Genomic DNA, 16,186 nt, shown 5'->3' on the forward strand with positions numbered 1-16,186 from the left:
ACCCAACAATGGGCTCACAGTCTAGAAGGGGGAGACAGACAACAAAACAAAACATGTGGACAGGTGTCAAATTGTCAGAATAAATAGAAGTAAAGCTAGATCAATCAATCATATTTATTGAGCGCTTACTGTGTGCAGAGCACTGTACTAAGAGCGATCAATCAATCAATCGTATTTATCGAGCGCTTACTGTGTGCAGAGCACTGTACTAAGCACTTGGGAAGTACAAGTTGGCAACATATAGAGACGTTCCCTACCCAACAGTGGGCTCACAATCATTAACAAAATAAATAGAATAGTAACTATGTAAAAGTAAAAGAGTTAATAAATCTGTACAAACATATATCCAGGCGCTGTGGGGAGGGGTGTTCCTCCCGTGTAATATTAATATTAATATTGCTAATTGATTACATTCCTCCCGAAAGGGAAGTTCAATCCATTGCGCCTAAACCATTACATAAATTCAATTCGCCTCGCGGAATAAATTTTATATCAACTCAGGCTTCCCGTCCCCGGCCTCTCTCTCGCCTCGCCGATCACTGAACTTCCCAAGCGCTTAGTCCAGTGCTCTGCACATAGTAAGCGCTCAATAAATACGATTGGTGATGATGATGAACGAACCCGTCCCCGGACGACGGGTGACACCACCTTACCTCCTTCCCTTCCCCACAGCACCTGTCTATATGTCTATATATCTGTACATATCTATTACTCTATTTATTTTACTGGTACATATCTATTTTATTTTGTTAACATGTTTGGTTTTGTTCTCTGTCTCCCCCTTCTGGACTGTGAGCCCCCTGGTGGGTAGGGACCGTCTCTAGATGTTGCCAACTTGGGCTTCCCGAGCGCTTAGTACAGTGCCCCGCACCCGGCAGGCGCTCAATAAAGTCGACTGACTGACTGACAGGGCGCCCGTCGCCACCACTCGACGGATTGGTGGGGCGCATGCTCGGAGGTCACGTGGGCGGCGCGCGCCCCCGCGCCGGGGGGAGGGAGCCGGGGGCGCGCGCTGTGACGCAATCGCCGGTTGCCAGGGCAGTGGAGCCGGCGGCGGCGGCGGCGGCGGCGGGGGGGTATTATGGGATGCGGCGGGGAAATGGCGCGGGGCGCGTGATTTTGAACGCGCCCGGTCTGGCTCTCGGAGGCGCCGCCGCCGCCGGAGACGGAGCCCGAGCCGACGACGAGGAGGAGGAAGCGGCGGCGGCGGGTGAGTGTCAGCCCCGGCGGGAGGAGAGCGGGGCCGGAGCCACACCGGCCAAGAAGGACACAAAGGGCCGGGCCCCGGACCCGGCTTCCCGCCAAAGCCCAGGGCAGTGCCGTGCACCTAGTAAGCGCTTAGCAACCGCCGTCATCCTTACCGGAGGACCGACCGACCGACCGACCGCCGGCGCGTCCCCGGCAGCCCCTGGATCCTGCCACCTAGGCCGGACCCCCGGGGCGCAGCGCTCGGCCGTTCTAGGCGGAACCCGGGGCCTTTCCCACGGATGTTGTTGCCAACTTGGACTAGTACAGAGCTCGATAAAAACGATCGATTGATCCCTTCGCCGGAGGCACGGGCTCACCTCCTCCAGGAGGCCTTCCCAGACTGAGCCCCCTTTTCCCTCTCCTCCTCCCTGCCTCCTCCCCCTCCCCACACCTCTTGTATATATTTGTGCAGATTTATTACTGTATTTTGGACGTTTACTATTCCATTTATTTTGTTAATCAATCAATCGTATTTATTGAGCGCTTACTGTGTGCAGAGCACTGGACTAAGCGCTTGGGAAGTACAAGTTGGCAACATATCAATCGTATTGAGCGCTTACTGTGTGCAGAGCACTGTACTAAGCGCTTGGGAAGTACAAGTTGGCAACATATCATCATCAATCGTATCTATTGAGCACTTACTATGTGCAGAGCACTGTACTAAGCGCTTGGGAAGTACAAGTTGGCAACATCATCATCATCATCATCAATCGTATTTATTGAGCGATTACTGTGTGCAGAGCACTGTACTAAGCGCTTGGGAAGTACAAGTTGGCAACATATCATCATCATCAATCGTATTTATTGAGCGCTTACCGTGTGCAGAGCACTGTACTAAGCGCTTGGGAAGTACAAATTGGCAACATATGGAGACAGTCCCTACCCAACAGTGGGCTCACAGTCGAGACGGTCCCTAATAATAACTGCATTTATTGAGCGCTTACTGTGTGCAAAGCACTGTTCTAAGCGCTGGGGAGGTTACAAGGAGATCAGGTTGTCCCACGGGGGGCTCACAGTCTTCATCCCCATTTTACAGATGAGGTAACTGAGGCCCAGAGAATAATAATAATAATGGCATTCATTAAGCGCTTACTGTGTGCAAAACACTGTTCTAACCGCAGGGGAGGTTACAAGGAGATCAGGTTGTCCTACGGGGGGCTCACAGTCTTCATCCCCATTTTACAGATGAGGTAATAGGCCCAGAGAAGTTAAGTGACTAGCCCAAAGTCACACAGCTGACAAGTGGCAGAGCCGGGATTTGAACCCATGACCCCTGACTCCAAGGCCCGGGCTCTTTCCGCCGAGACACGCTGGTTCCCCGACAGTGAGCTCACGGTCACAGTGAACGAAACCTTAGTTCTATTTGTTCTGACGATTTTGACCCCTGTCTGCGTGTTTCGTTTCCTTGTCTGTCTCCCCCCTCTAGACTGGGAGCCTGTTGGTGGGTAGGGACCGCCTCTGTAGCCGACTTGTACTTCCCAAGCGCTTAGTACAGTGCTCTGCACACAGGAAGCGCTCAGTAAATACGATTGAATGAATGAAGGGGGAGGGCCGGTGCAATGCCAGCCTGCTCACGGCTTCCCGGGCGGCGCGGGCTTTTCCCCTGGAAAAATCCCCGTTCCCCGTCCTCGTTTCGCGGGCTTCTTGCAGGAGGGGAGTGCGGTGAGCTCGATCCGGGGTCGGACATTCATTCAGTCGTACTGTGTGCAGAGCACTGGACTAAGCGCTTGGGAAGGACAGATCGGCAACAGATACCCCTAACGACGGGCCCACAGTCTAGACAGCCCCCAGTCGGACCCAGTTTATTCCCTTTTGATGAGCCGTCTCTCCAGAAATTTACATTTTCGGGGTCCTCCCGCAGAGCCACTTAGGGAAGCAGCTATACCGTGCCGGTGGTGGCACTTTCCTTGCCACCAGCCGGTGTATATTTGCCATTTTCCCTCTAATCCTCATCCTGAGACGGGTCCCGTTGAAGTCGCTGCAGTCAGGAGAAGGGCCCTCTGCTATAATTTTGCAAAACGATCGTTTCCCTTCTGGCAGATTCACCACTTGGACCGAAACAAGTTCCGAATCTACCGTTAATGTAGTTGACATTTAGGAAGTCTTACACGTATAATTACCCCGGTGCCGATACCGTACAGGAAATCCCTCGACTTGCCAAGTCTGCGATTGTGCTTCTAAATGTATTCCCCATTTCAGCTTTTACAGCACACTGATTTCGCCTTTGCAGCACTAGCCTCCTTTATGGTACGAGTTTCTGGGCCCCGGAGGGTGGACCTGGGATCAGGGGGAAAGGATTTTAAAAGCTGCAGTCTGGAAAGAAGAGGGGGGGAAAAACTAGGTGGGCACTGAGCAGGAGAAGGCACGGGTCCGTTGATTGCCAGGCCAGGGAGCGTAAGCGTGTCCATTTTACTTAGAATTGAAATAGAAGTGGGTTATCTGATCAGTGAGTCAGTAGCGTTTGAACGCTTCAAAAGACTGGTCTGTGACGCAGTGTACATATGTTGCTCTAACTCTATTACTCATTTACAATCGAGTACCTGATTCTGGCTAATTTTAGTAAAAATGGGGGTCAGGCTTCGTTCAGGAACCAGTCCCTCATTCATAAAGTTGTTCCGGTTTTCATTTCGATTTGATGCATCTGGGGGGAGCCGGATGTCTTAAATTTAAAGATTTGCTCTCCTGTGAGTGCTTAATATATTTTTTTAGCCACGAGCGTGGCTCAGTGGAAAGAGCCCGGGCTTTGGAGTCAGAGGTCATGGTTCAAATCCCGGCTCTGCCGCTTGTCAGCTGTGTGACTTTGGGCAAGTCACTTAATTTCTCTGGGCCTCAGTTACTTCGTCTGTAAAATGGGGATTAAGACTGTGAGCCCCCCGCTGACAACCTGATCCCCTTGTAACCTCCCCAGTGCTTAGAACAGTGCTTGGCACATAGTAAGTGCTTAATAAATGCCATTATTATTATATGAAATAGAGACCGGGAATGCATTTTAGTGTTTTTCTGTGCGTGGATTTAATCCACATTTTTTTTTTAATGCTGTTTGTTAAGCACTTACTCTGATCCAGGTACTATATGAAGCGTCGGGATCGACACGAGTTCAGACGTCGTCCCTCGTGGGGTTAACGATCTTAATCCCCATTTTGCAGATGAGGTAACTGAGGCACAGAGAAGATTAGGGGCTCGTCCAAGATCACACGGCCAACAAGTGGTGGAGGCAGAATTAGAACCCGGGTCCTTCTGACTCCCAGGGCCACGCTACGTCCACTAGGCCACGCTGCAACTTGAACATCCTTTTTTAATTTTTTGAAGGCCGAAACTCCTTTTCAGAATAGCTCAAGATACTAAATTCAGCAGTGCTCCTATAATTACAAGGTGGGAGATGCTTATGAGCTTAATCATTGTCCCCAAATATTTTACAACCAGACATTAAAATAGATTAATATAAATCATTTGAGAATGTTCTACTGTATGAAAATAAATGCTCCTCTCAGAGTCCAGAATTTGGTTGGGGATTCAGAGTGCTGTTCCATTTTACAAGTCCACCTTGATCTTCCACCTTGATCTCTCCAAGAATGTCCGTAAATTCTAATCGAATTTTGATTATCCAAAATTAGTCGCAGCTTGGTTTGTATAGAAACCCCAAATCCCCGTCCCCATCGAACAGGTTGGGCAGATGGGGGATCAGCCGTTGCGATAGCCTATCGCCTGAACTTTTCAAACCTTCGATAAGTGGTATTTATTTAACACTTGCTGTGTGCCGAGCACTGCCCTAAGTGCTCGGGAGAGCACAGTTAAAAAAGTTGGCCGAGACGATCCTTGCCCACGATGAGCTTGCAGTTGATCAGGGCTTTCAAAATGCAACTCCCCCAGCCCCTTCCATACCTGCAGTGCTAGTGGCTTCCATCACATCTCAGCTTCCAACCCTCATGGCTGGACCAGTGGAGCCAGCCAGGCTTTGGCAGACTGGATGCGATCCTTGAGAGTCCCCTGAGCCCCCCCTGCCAAACTGGGCCTCTGGCCGGGAGCCCTCCCGGTCACACTGGGCCTCTTCAGAGGCCCAAACAGCTGGAGCCACTGGCCAGTATCTTGAATACTTTTTGTGAGTTAAAAAAGGAGTGTCCTGACTAGAGTGAGAGACCAAATCGGTCAATCATTGGTATTTATCGAGTCCTTACTGTGTGCAGAGCGCCGTACTGAGTGCCTGGGAGACTACAGTATAATCGAGTTGGTAGACATGTTCCCTGCCAACAAGGAGCTTCCACTCTAGAGGGGCTGAAATCACTAATCATCCTGAGAAGTAAAAAGGACTTTTAGCTGCTGTGGCCACCACTCTGAATTGCAGACAAGGCCTAGAAGGACCACAAGACCGCTTTTGGTCTTGAGATATTGGGCCCTAGCTTCAGTTAGGGGTTTGGATCATGTTAAGCACTAGTCCCTGGGGATTTGGGGTACCATGTGTTCCCTGCTAGAGGCAGAAGCACAGACATTCAGGTTCACTGTAGGGCTTTAAAAATTCTTATTGTGCTATCTGGAGGTTTTGGACTTCGGTGATTTTGCATGCCTATTGATTACTTTGTAAGAAATGTTGGCAATGGGGGTGTGTTTTAAAGGAATTATTTTTCAACAAAACTGTTCAGTCCATGTTTCCCCACTACTCAAGAAACTCCGGTGGTTGCCAACCCGCCACTGCATCAAACAGAAACTCCTTACCATGGGCTTTAAAGCACTCATTCATTCATTCATTGTTGTATTTATTGAGCGCTTACTGTGTGCAGAGCACTGTACTAAGTCTTGGAAAATACAATTCAGCAACAGAGACAATCCCTACCTAACAATGGGCTCACAGTCTAGAAGGGGAGACAGACAAGAAAGCAAAGCAAAACAAGTAGACAGGCATCGATAGCATCCATATAAATAAATAGAATTATAGATATATATACATCATTAATAAAATAAATAGAATAATAAGTATGTACTTGTGCACACAAGTGCTGTGGGGCAGGGATGGGGGTAGAGCAGAGGAAAGGGGGGGGCTCAGTCTGGGAAGGCTTCCTGGAGGAGGTGAGCTTTCAGGAGGGCTTTGAAGGGGGGAAGTATGCTGGTTTGGCAGATGTGAGGAGGGAGGGCATTCCAGGCAAAAGGTCTTCAGTGGGACAGATGTTAACAAGGCATGGTGAGGAGGTTAGCAGCAGACAAATGGGGTGTTTGGGCTGGACTGTAGAAGGAGAGAAAGGAGGTGAAGCAGGACGGGGCAAGTTGATGGACAGCTGTGAAGCCAACAGTGGGGAGTTTTTGCTTGATACAAAGGTTGACGGACAGCCACTGAAGAGTTTTGAGGATCTCAGTCACCTTGCCCCTCCTACCTTACCTTGTTGCTCTGCTTCTATAACCTAGCCCGTACACTTCAGTCCCCTGTCAACCCACTCACTGTAACTCAATCTCATCTTTCTCACCACCGACCCCTCGCCCATGTGGTGCTTCTGTCTCTCTTCGTATCTGGCAGACAATCACTCTCCCCACCTTCAAAGCCTTATTGAATGAGTCGTCTGCATGCGCTGCCTCGAATTCCTCAACACCAACTCTCTCCTCGACCCCCTCCAGTCTGGCTTCCATCCCCTACATTCCACGGAAACTGCCCTCTCAAAGGTCACCAATGACCTCCTGCTTGCCAAATCCAATGGCTCATACTCTGTCCTAGTCCACCTTGACCTCTCAGCTGCTTTCGACACTGTGGACCACCCCCTTCTCCTCAACACGCTATCCAACCATGGCTTCACAGACTCCATCCTCTCCTGGTTCTCCTCTTATCTATCTGGTCTTTCTTTCTCAGTCTCTTTTGTAGGCTCCTCCTCCCCCTCCCATCCCCTTACTGTGGGGGTTCCTCAGGGTTCAGTTCTTGGTCCCCTTCAGTTCTCAATCTACACTCACTCCCTTGGTGACCTCATTTGCTCCCACTTCTTCAGCTATCATCTCTACGCTGATGACACCCAAATCTACATCTCTGCCCCTGCTCTCTCCCCCTCCCTCCAGGCTCGCATCTCCTCCTGCCTTCGGGACACCTCCATCTGGATGTCTGCCCGCCACCTAAAACGCAACATGTCCAAGACTGAACTCCTTGTCTTCCCTCCCAAACCCTGCCCTCTCCCTGACTTTCCCATCACTGTGGATGGCACTACCATCCTTCCCGTCTTACAAGCCCGCAATCTTGGTGTCATCCTCGACTCCACTCTGTCGTTCACCCTCACATCCAAGCCGTCACCAAAACCTGCCGGTCTCAGCTCCGCAACATTGCCAAGATCCGCCCTTTCCTCTCCATCCAAACCGCTACCCTGTTCGTTCAAGCTCTCATCCTATCCCGTCTGGACTACTGTATCAGCCTCCTCTCCGATCTCCCATCCTCCAGTCTCTCCCCACTTCAATCCATACTTCACGCCGCTGCCCGGATTGTCTCTGTCCAGAAACGCTCTGGGTATGTTGCTCCCCTCCTCAAAAATCTCCATTGGCTACCAATCAACCTACGCATCAGGCAGAAACTCCTCCCCCTCAGCTTCCAAGGCTCTCCATCACCTTGCCCCCTCCTACCTCACCTCCCTTCTGTCCTTCTCCAGCCCAGCCCGCACCCTCCGCTCCTCTGCCGCTAATCTCCTCACCGTGCCTCGTTCTCGCCTGTCCCGCCATCGACCCCCGGCCCACGTCATCCCCCTGGCCTGGAATGCCCTCCCTCCGCACATCCGCCAAGCTAGCTCTCTTCCTCCCTTCAAGGCCCTACTGAGAGCTCACTTCCTCCAGGGGGCCTTCCCAGACTGAGCCCCCTCCTTCCTCTCCCCCTCCTCCCCCTCTCCATCCCCCGTGCCTTACTTCCTTCCCTTCCCCACAGCACCTGTATATATGTATCTTTGTTTGTATATATTTGTTACTCTATTTATCTTGTACATATCTATTCTATTTATTTTATTTTGTTAATATGTTTGGATTTGTTCTCTGTCTCCCCTTTCTAGACTTTGAGCCCACTATTGGGTAGGGACCGTCTCTATATGTTGCCAACTTGTACTTCCCAAGCACTTAGTACAGTGCTGTGCACACAGTAAGCGCTCAATAAATACGATTGATTGATTGATTGCAGTGGATCATCTTGAGTGCAACATGATTGTGTTTAGTGCTGTGGAACTTTTCACTGGGTTTTGAGTTCTATACAATGTACTTCAGGTGCTCTGGAGTGGATGTTGGACTGTCATGGAGTTGGAAGGGACTTCAGGATCAGCTGGGTTCTGAAGCCAGGGAGACCTGCTGGTTGTAGCCTCTTCACTCTTCCCACGGACTAATAATAATAATAATAATGGCATTTATTAAGTGCATACTATGTGCAAAGCACTGTTCTAAGCGCTGGGGAGGTTACAAGGTGATCAGGTTGTCCCACGGGGGGCTCACAATCTTAATCCCCATTTTACAGATGAGGTAACTGAGGCACAGAGAAGTTAAGTGACTTGCCCAAAGTCACACAGCTGACAATTGGCGGAGCCAGGATTTGAACCCATGACATCTGACTCCAAAGCCCCTGGTCTTTCCACTGAACCATGCTGCTTCTCAACATAATAATAATGATGATATTTGTTAAGTGCTTACTATGGTTCAAGCACTGTGCTAAGTGCTGGGATAGATACAAGGTAATCAGGTTGTCCAACATGGGGCTCACAGTCTTACTTTCCATTTTACAGATGAGGGAACTGAGGCACAGAGAAGTGAAGTGGTTGGTCCAAAGTCCCACAGCAGACAAGTGGTGGAGTCGGGATTAGAAGCCAACGACCTCTGACTCCCAAGCCCGGGTTCTTGCCACCGAGCCACACTGCTTCTCTACTATTGTGGGATCTGAAGTTCTGCTCTGCTCAGTTGTGGGTAGAAGCTGAGGACCATCTGGGCTGTTGGCCTGATCCTTTCCTACTGCTGATCCTCCTCAAGAGAGAAAGCTCTGGCTCTGTAGATTCTTTGTTTGGTTTGGAGCTGTCCCTGCCGACGGGGAGACCGCATCCACGGGTGTGATTGTCTTTGAGAGAGCCTCTGTTGCACACTCTGTTCAGGAAGGTAGTCTGGTGAGTGTGTCTCACCTAGCGATGGTTAGGAAGGAGAGCTGATGGCTGTGGCCTCCTGCCAGTGGAACGTCCAGGTGATTTGCTTTTTCAGTGAGACTTGCCCCGAGCCACCCGCACTCAATCGTGTTGTCTCCCTGTGCTCAGCAGTTTGTATTGCGAGATGGCCGGTAGCGAGAGCAGGTACCCTCTGTGTTGACCGTTGATGGCATCTCAACAACAGCAGACGTCCGTTGGCAAGTGGTCATTGTTTGACCCTTAGACAGTTGCTTGTACTTCCGAGCTGATTAGAAGGGCCCAATCCCAGCAGTTGCCTGACTGCAAAACCACCTGCCCATCAGTTACCCCTCAGATCCATCAATCAATTCATTCAATCATATTTATTAAGCTCTTACTGCGTGCAGAGCACTGTACTCATCAATGATACATATTACTTATTTCTTATGGTATTTAAGTGCTTACTAGGTGTCAAAGCATTGTCATAAGTTGTTGGGGGTAGATACAAGTTTATCCCACATGGGGTTCACAGTCTTAAGTTGGAGAGAGTAGGATTTAATCCCCATTTTACAGATGAGGGAACTGAGGCATGGAAAAGTTAAATGCAACATGACCAAGGTCACGTAGCAAGCAGTTGGCAGAGCCGGGATTAGAATACAGGTCCTTTGGCTCCCAGCCCCAAGTTCTTTCCAGTAGGCCATGCTGCCGCTTATTGAACTCGTTGTGGGCTGGAATTGTCTCTCTGTTGCTGAATTATACTTTCCCAAGTGCTTAGTACAGTATTCTGCACACAGTAAGTGCTCAATAAATACGACTAAATGAATGAATGTGTACAGAGCATTTTGATGAGCACAGTACAGCAGAGTTGGTAGATATGATTCCTGACCCCATGGAGCTTACAGCCTGCAGTCTTCTAATGGGGAAAGACCTCTCGAAAATATGGTGAATCCAGATCCCATCTTCATGAACCATCCTTCTCGGGCCATCTAGCCTCACCCAGTATGGATGGTATTGATGCCACACCTGGCCAATCCCTTGTTGGTGGTGTTAATGTTATTATTATTATTATCATGGTATTTGTTAAGCTCTAACTATGTGTCAAGCACTGTTGTAAGCACTGGGGAAAAGACACGTTAATTAGGTCAGACCTAGTCCCCGTCCCACTCAGGGCTCACAGTCTAAATAAGAGGGAGACCAGATATTGAATCCCTTTTTCACAAGTGAGGTAACTGAGACACAGAAAAGTTAAGTGAATTGCCCAAGTTCACAAAGCAGGTACAGAGACAAGTAGCAGTCTAGGATTAGAACCCCAGGCCTGTGCTCTTTCCACTAGGCCACACTGACAAGGACCACCTAAGGAGTGAGAACCTACCATAGGCAGTTTTATCATCATCATCATCAATCGTATTTACTGAGCGCTTACAGTGTGCAGAGCACTGTACTAAATGCTTGGGAAGTACAAGTTGGCAACATATAGAGACGGTCCCTACCCAACAGCGGGCTCACAGTCTAGAAGGGGGAGACAGAGAACAAAACCAAACATACTAACAAAATAAAATAAATAGAATAGATATGTACAAGTAAAATAAATAAATAAATAGAGTAATAAATATGTACAAGCATATATACATATATACAGGTGCTGTGGGGAAGGGAAGGAGGTAAGATGGGGGGATGGAGAGGGGACGAGGGGGAGAGGAAGGAAGGGGCTCAGTCTGGGAAGGCCTCCTGGAGGAGGTGAGCTCTCAGTAGGGCCTTGAAGGGAGGAAGAGAGCTAGCTTGGCGGATGGGCAGAGGGAGGGCATTCCAGGCCCGGGGGATGACGTGGGCCGGGAGTCGATGGCGGGACAGGTGAGAACGAGGTACGGTGAGGAGATTAGCAGCAGAGGAGTGGAGGGTGCGGGGTGTAATAATGGCATTTATTAAGCGCTTACTATGTGCAAAGCACTGTTCTAAGCGCTGGAGAAATTACAAGGTGATCAGGTTGTCCCACGGGGGGCTCACAATCTTAATCCCCATTTTACAGATGAGGTAACTGAGGCCCAGAGAAGTGAAGTGACTTGCTCAAAGTCACACAGCTGACAATTGGCGGAGCCGGGATTTGAACCTATGACCTCTGACTCCAAAGCCCGGGCTCTTTCCACTGAGCCACGCTGCTTCTCTAAATAATAATAATGGCACTTATTAAGTGCTTACTATGTGCAAAGCACTGTTCAAAGTGCTGGGGAGGTTACAAGGTGATCAGGTTGTCCCACGGGGGGGGCTCACAGTCTTCATCCCCATTTTACAGATGAAGTAACTGAGGCTCACAGAAGTGAAATGACTTGCCCAAAGTCACACAGCTGACAAGTGGCGGAGCCAGGATTTGAACCCGTGACCTCTGATTCCAAAGCCCGGGCTCTTTCCACTGAGCCACGCTGCTGTAGAAGCTGGGTGTGCTGGGTGTGCTGTAGAAGGAGAGAAGGCAGGTGAGGTAGGAGGGGGCAAGGTGATGGAGAGCCTTGAAGCCCAGGGTGAGGAGTTTCTGCCTGATGCGCAGATTGATTGGTAGCCATTGGAGATTTTTGAGGAGGGTAGTAATATGCCCAGAGCGTTTCTGGACAAAGATAATCCGGGCAGCAGCATGAAGTATGGATTGAAATGGGGAGAGACACGAGGATGGGAGATCAGAGAGAAGGCTGATGCAGTAGTCCAGACGGGATAGGATGAGAGCTTGAACGAGCATGGTAGCGGTATGGATGGAGAGGAAAGGGCGGATCTTGGCAATGTTGCGGAGCTGAAACCAGCAGGTTTTGGTTACGGCTTGGATGTGAGGGGTGAATGAGAGAGCGGAGTCGAGGATGACACCAAGGTTGCGGGCTTGTGAGACGGGAAGGATGGTAGTGCCGTCAACAGTGATGGGAAAGTCAGGGAGAGGGCAAGGTTTGGGAGGGAAGACAAGGAGTTCAGTCTTGGACATGTTGAGTTTTAGGTGGCGGGCAGACATCCAGATGGAAATGTCCTGAAGGCAGGAGGAGATGCAAGCCTGGAGAAAGGGGGAGAGAGCAGGGGCAGAGATGTAGATCTGGGTGTCATCAGCGTAGAGATGATAGTTGAAGCCGTGGGAGCGAATGAGGTCACCAAGGGAGTGCGTGTAGATCGAGAACAGAAGGGGACCAAGCACTGAACCTTGGGGAACCCCCACAGTAAGAGGATGGGAGGGGGACGAGGAGCCTGCAAAAGAGACTGAGAATGAACCACCGGAGAGATAAGAGGAGAACCAGGAGAGGACGGAGTCTGTGAAGCCAAGGTCAGATAGCGTGTTGAGGAGAAGGGGGTGATCCACAGTGTTGAAGGCAGCTGAGAGGTCGAGGAGGATTAGGACAGAGTGTGAGCCGTTGGATTTGGCAACATATAGACACGGTCCCTACCCAACAGTGGGCTCACCGTCTAGAAGGGGGAGACAGAGAACAAAACCAAACATACTAACAAAAGAAAATAAATAGATATGTACAAGTAAAATAGATAAATAAATAGAGTAATAAATATGTACAAGCATAATGGTTATGCCCTCAGAGTGACACAAACATATAAAAATTCAACATTTTAAATTTAAAAGCGAATTGTCAATATAAAGCAAGAATCATCATCATTTATTAAGTGCTTACTGTGTGCAGAGCACTGTACTGTAGAATAAGAAATGAATGCTGTAGAATAAGAAATGAAGTGAGTCAGATAGTGTGGCCTAGTAGAAAAGAGCATGGGATTGGGAATCAGCAGATGCAGATTCTAGGCCTAGCTCCACCATTTGCTTGTTGAGTGTGACCATGAGTGACAAGATGGGCCCACGGCTAGGAGAAATGCCCAAGAAACAAAAGATGGATGTTTGGATTTAAAGCAGGTACGTTGAACTCAATCCTGTGTGGGAGTAGCATATGCCTTTATCGATTTGAACATGTACAAATTACAAAGACATTTTAAAAATACACTAGCCACAAAGCTTGATTGAACAGGCCGTACTGCCTCACCCTGAAACGCTAACTAACTCCATGTTTCCTGAGCAGTGAATTCTCATTGGTATGCTGTGCCTCGGACCAAATCCTGAGGTCCAGCTCCACTTAAGGCCTGGAAGGGTGGTTTCTTTTGTTATCTGGAGCCCTGTTGTATGTAGCTCCACCCAACAGTGAGCTCTGTTGGGCCTCACGGGGAAAAACACCGGTGTGTGACACTGTCGCACCTGAGCGTTGGCAGCTTCACTGGCTGGGCAGCATCTGTTTTTGCTGGCAACTGCTGTGTTTCTCTTTCCACTTATGGTTCAGTATAGACTTGAAATAGGGATGGCTATCACCCACATACTCAATTTTAATCAATCGTATTTATTAAGAAGCAGCATGGCCTAGAGGATAGAGCACAAGCCTGAGAGTCAGAAGGACCTGGTTCTAATCCTGGCTCTGCCGCTTGTCTGCTGCGTGACCTTGGGCAAGTCACTTAACTTCCCCATGTGGAGCAGGGATGATGTCCAACCTGATTCTCGAGTATTTACCCCAGTGCTTAGTACAGTGCCGACTTGTACTTCCCAAGCGCTTAGTACAGTGCTTTGCACACAGTAAGCGCTCAATAAATACGATTGAATGAATACAGTGCCTGGCATATAGTAAGCGCTTAACAAACACCATTAAAAAAAAGTGGGGAAGCGGTCCCTCCGATATGAAGGGGGAGGGGGTTCCAGGCCAAAGACAGGATATGGATGAGGGGTCCGCGGCAAGATAGATGAGATTGAGGTACATATTCGTCCCACAGCACTTATGTAGTTAGAGAAAGAGTACGGCCTAGAGGGTAGAGCACAGGCCTGGGTGGGCAGAAGGACCTGCGTTGTAAGCCCAGCTCCATCACGTCTGCTGTGTGACCTTGGGCAAGTCACTTCACTTCTCTGTGCCTGTTACCTCTTCTGTAAAATGGGATTAAAACGAGGGACATGGACTGTGTCCAATCTGATTAGCTAAGAGATTGTTCATCTGTAGCCTATGTTTCTTTATCTCTTAGCTAGTATTTTTTGTTGTTGTACCCTTATTAAAAAATGTATTGTTTTTCACTGTAATTACCCTACTTTTTCCCTTCATGTTTTGTTACATTAAAGCATGAGTGAGGTAATTATATGATCATATAAGAATGAAGTCTGGCGACAAGGAGAGGAGAAAAGGAGGGAAGTTAGTTGAAGAGGAAGGGACTTGAGAATGTATGAAGATATCTTCTGTTTTGTTCTCCTAGGTGCTGCACAATGAATTAACTTGTCTTCTCTGGGTTCACGCTATCTCTCAGCACCCATCTCAGTGAACAAATTCCCCCTCCCTGCTGCGCTGTAGCCTCCTCCTCATCCTCCTCCTTCAGGCCCTAAACAATCTCAGGGAAAGAACTTTCCTTCATCGTTGCCCTATCACAATTCAGTTCATCCTCAACAGGCAATAAGGACAAGACATCTGGAGCCTTTGCACCCTATTCCTGCTGCTTCAATGGTATTTATTGAGTGCTTACTCTGGGTAGAGCACTATACTAAGCCACCTGGGAAAATACAATACAGCAGAGATGGCAGACCTTCTGCCCATAGGAGTTTATGTTCTAGAGGGGTAGACAGACATAAAACTAATAGATATGCTCATACGTGCTGAAGGTGGGGTGAATATCAAATGCATAGGCAATGCAGAAGAGGGAGTAGGGGAAATGAGGGCTTAAGGAAGGCCTCTTGGAGGAGATATGATTTTAATAAGGCTTTGAATAATAATGATGGCATTTATTAAGCACTTACTATGCTGTTTGAAAGTGGGGAGAATGGTGTTTTGTTCTCTGTGAAGGGAGAGGGAGTTCCAGGAAGAGGGAAGACGTAGGCAAGGGGTTGGTAGCGACATAGATGAGATTGAGTTACACTGAGTAGGTTTGGCCTTATAGGCAGTGAAGGGTGCAGGTTGGGTTGTAATCGGAGGTCAGCAAGGTAAAATAGGAAGGGGAGAGATGATTGAGTTCCTTAAAACCAGTGGAAAGGAGTTTCTGTTTCATGCGCAAAGTGATGGACAAACCACTGAAGATTCTTTAGTAGTGGGGAGATGTGGACTGAATTGTGTGTGTGTGTTGTTTTTTTTTTTTTAAAAGGAAAAGTGACCCAGGCAACAGGGTGAAGTAGGGACTGGAGTGGGGAAGACAGGAGGCTGGGAGATTAATAAGGAGGTTGACTCAGTAGTCCAGGTGGGATGGTATAAGTGTCTGGATCAGCGTGATTGCAGTTTAGATGGAGAAGAAAGGGCAGACTTTAGCAGGGTTGTGAAGGTGGAACCAACAGGATTTGGGGACAGATTGAGTATGTGGTTGAGTGAGAGGGATGAGTCAAGGATGATGCCAAGGTAATGCGCTTGTGAGACAGGGAGAATACTGTGGGGGAAAGATGGAGAGGACAAGGTTTGAGTGGGAAGGTGAGTTCTGTTTTGGATACGCTAAATTTGAGGCGTCGGCAGAGCATCCAAGTAGAGATGTCCTGAAAGCAGGAGGAAATGCAAGTCTGCAGATCAGACACTGAACTAAGCACTTGGGAGAGTACAGTATAATAGAGTTGGTAGACTTGTTCTCTATCTGCAAGGAGCTCACAGTCTAGAGGGGGTGGCAGGCATTAAAATAAATCAGATATATAAGTAAGTGCTGTAGGGAGGAGGGTGGGATGACTATCAAGTGCAAATATCAGTTCCAAGTGCAGAGATGACACAGAAGGGAGTAGGAGAAATAAGAGCTTAGTCAGGGCAGGCCTGTTGGAGGAGATATGATTTTAATAAAGCTTTGAAGGTGAGGAGAGTGGTGGCTTGTTGTGTATGAAGGGTTAGGGAGTTCCAGACCAG

At 48.8% G+C, this 16,186-nt stretch overlaps 1 protein-coding gene across 2 annotated transcripts in view; it reads left to right on the forward strand.

Annotated features, from left to right (window-relative positions):
• Positions 1-1,106: 1,106 nt before the first annotated feature.
• Positions 1,107-16,186, forward strand: part of LIN54 (lin-54 DREAM MuvB core complex component) — a 75,623-nt gene continuing 60,543 nt past the window's right edge. Inside the window, exon 1 of one of the 2 annotated variants that reach the window (XM_038742503.1) lies at positions 1,107-1,210. The gene's annotated coding sequence lies outside the window, so the exon portion shown is untranslated. Of the gene's footprint in view, positions 1,211-14,605; positions 14,822-16,186 lie in introns of those variants that run through there. The other variant, XM_038742504.1, reaches the window with a different exon arrangement.

The sequence above is a fragment of the Tachyglossus aculeatus genome, unplaced genomic scaffold, assembly GCF_015852505.1.
Source record: "Tachyglossus aculeatus isolate mTacAcu1 unplaced genomic scaffold, mTacAcu1.pri scaffold_12_arrow_ctg1, whole genome shotgun sequence".
In the NCBI taxonomy this organism is placed as follows: Eukaryota; Metazoa; Chordata; class Mammalia; order Monotremata; family Tachyglossidae; genus Tachyglossus; species Tachyglossus aculeatus.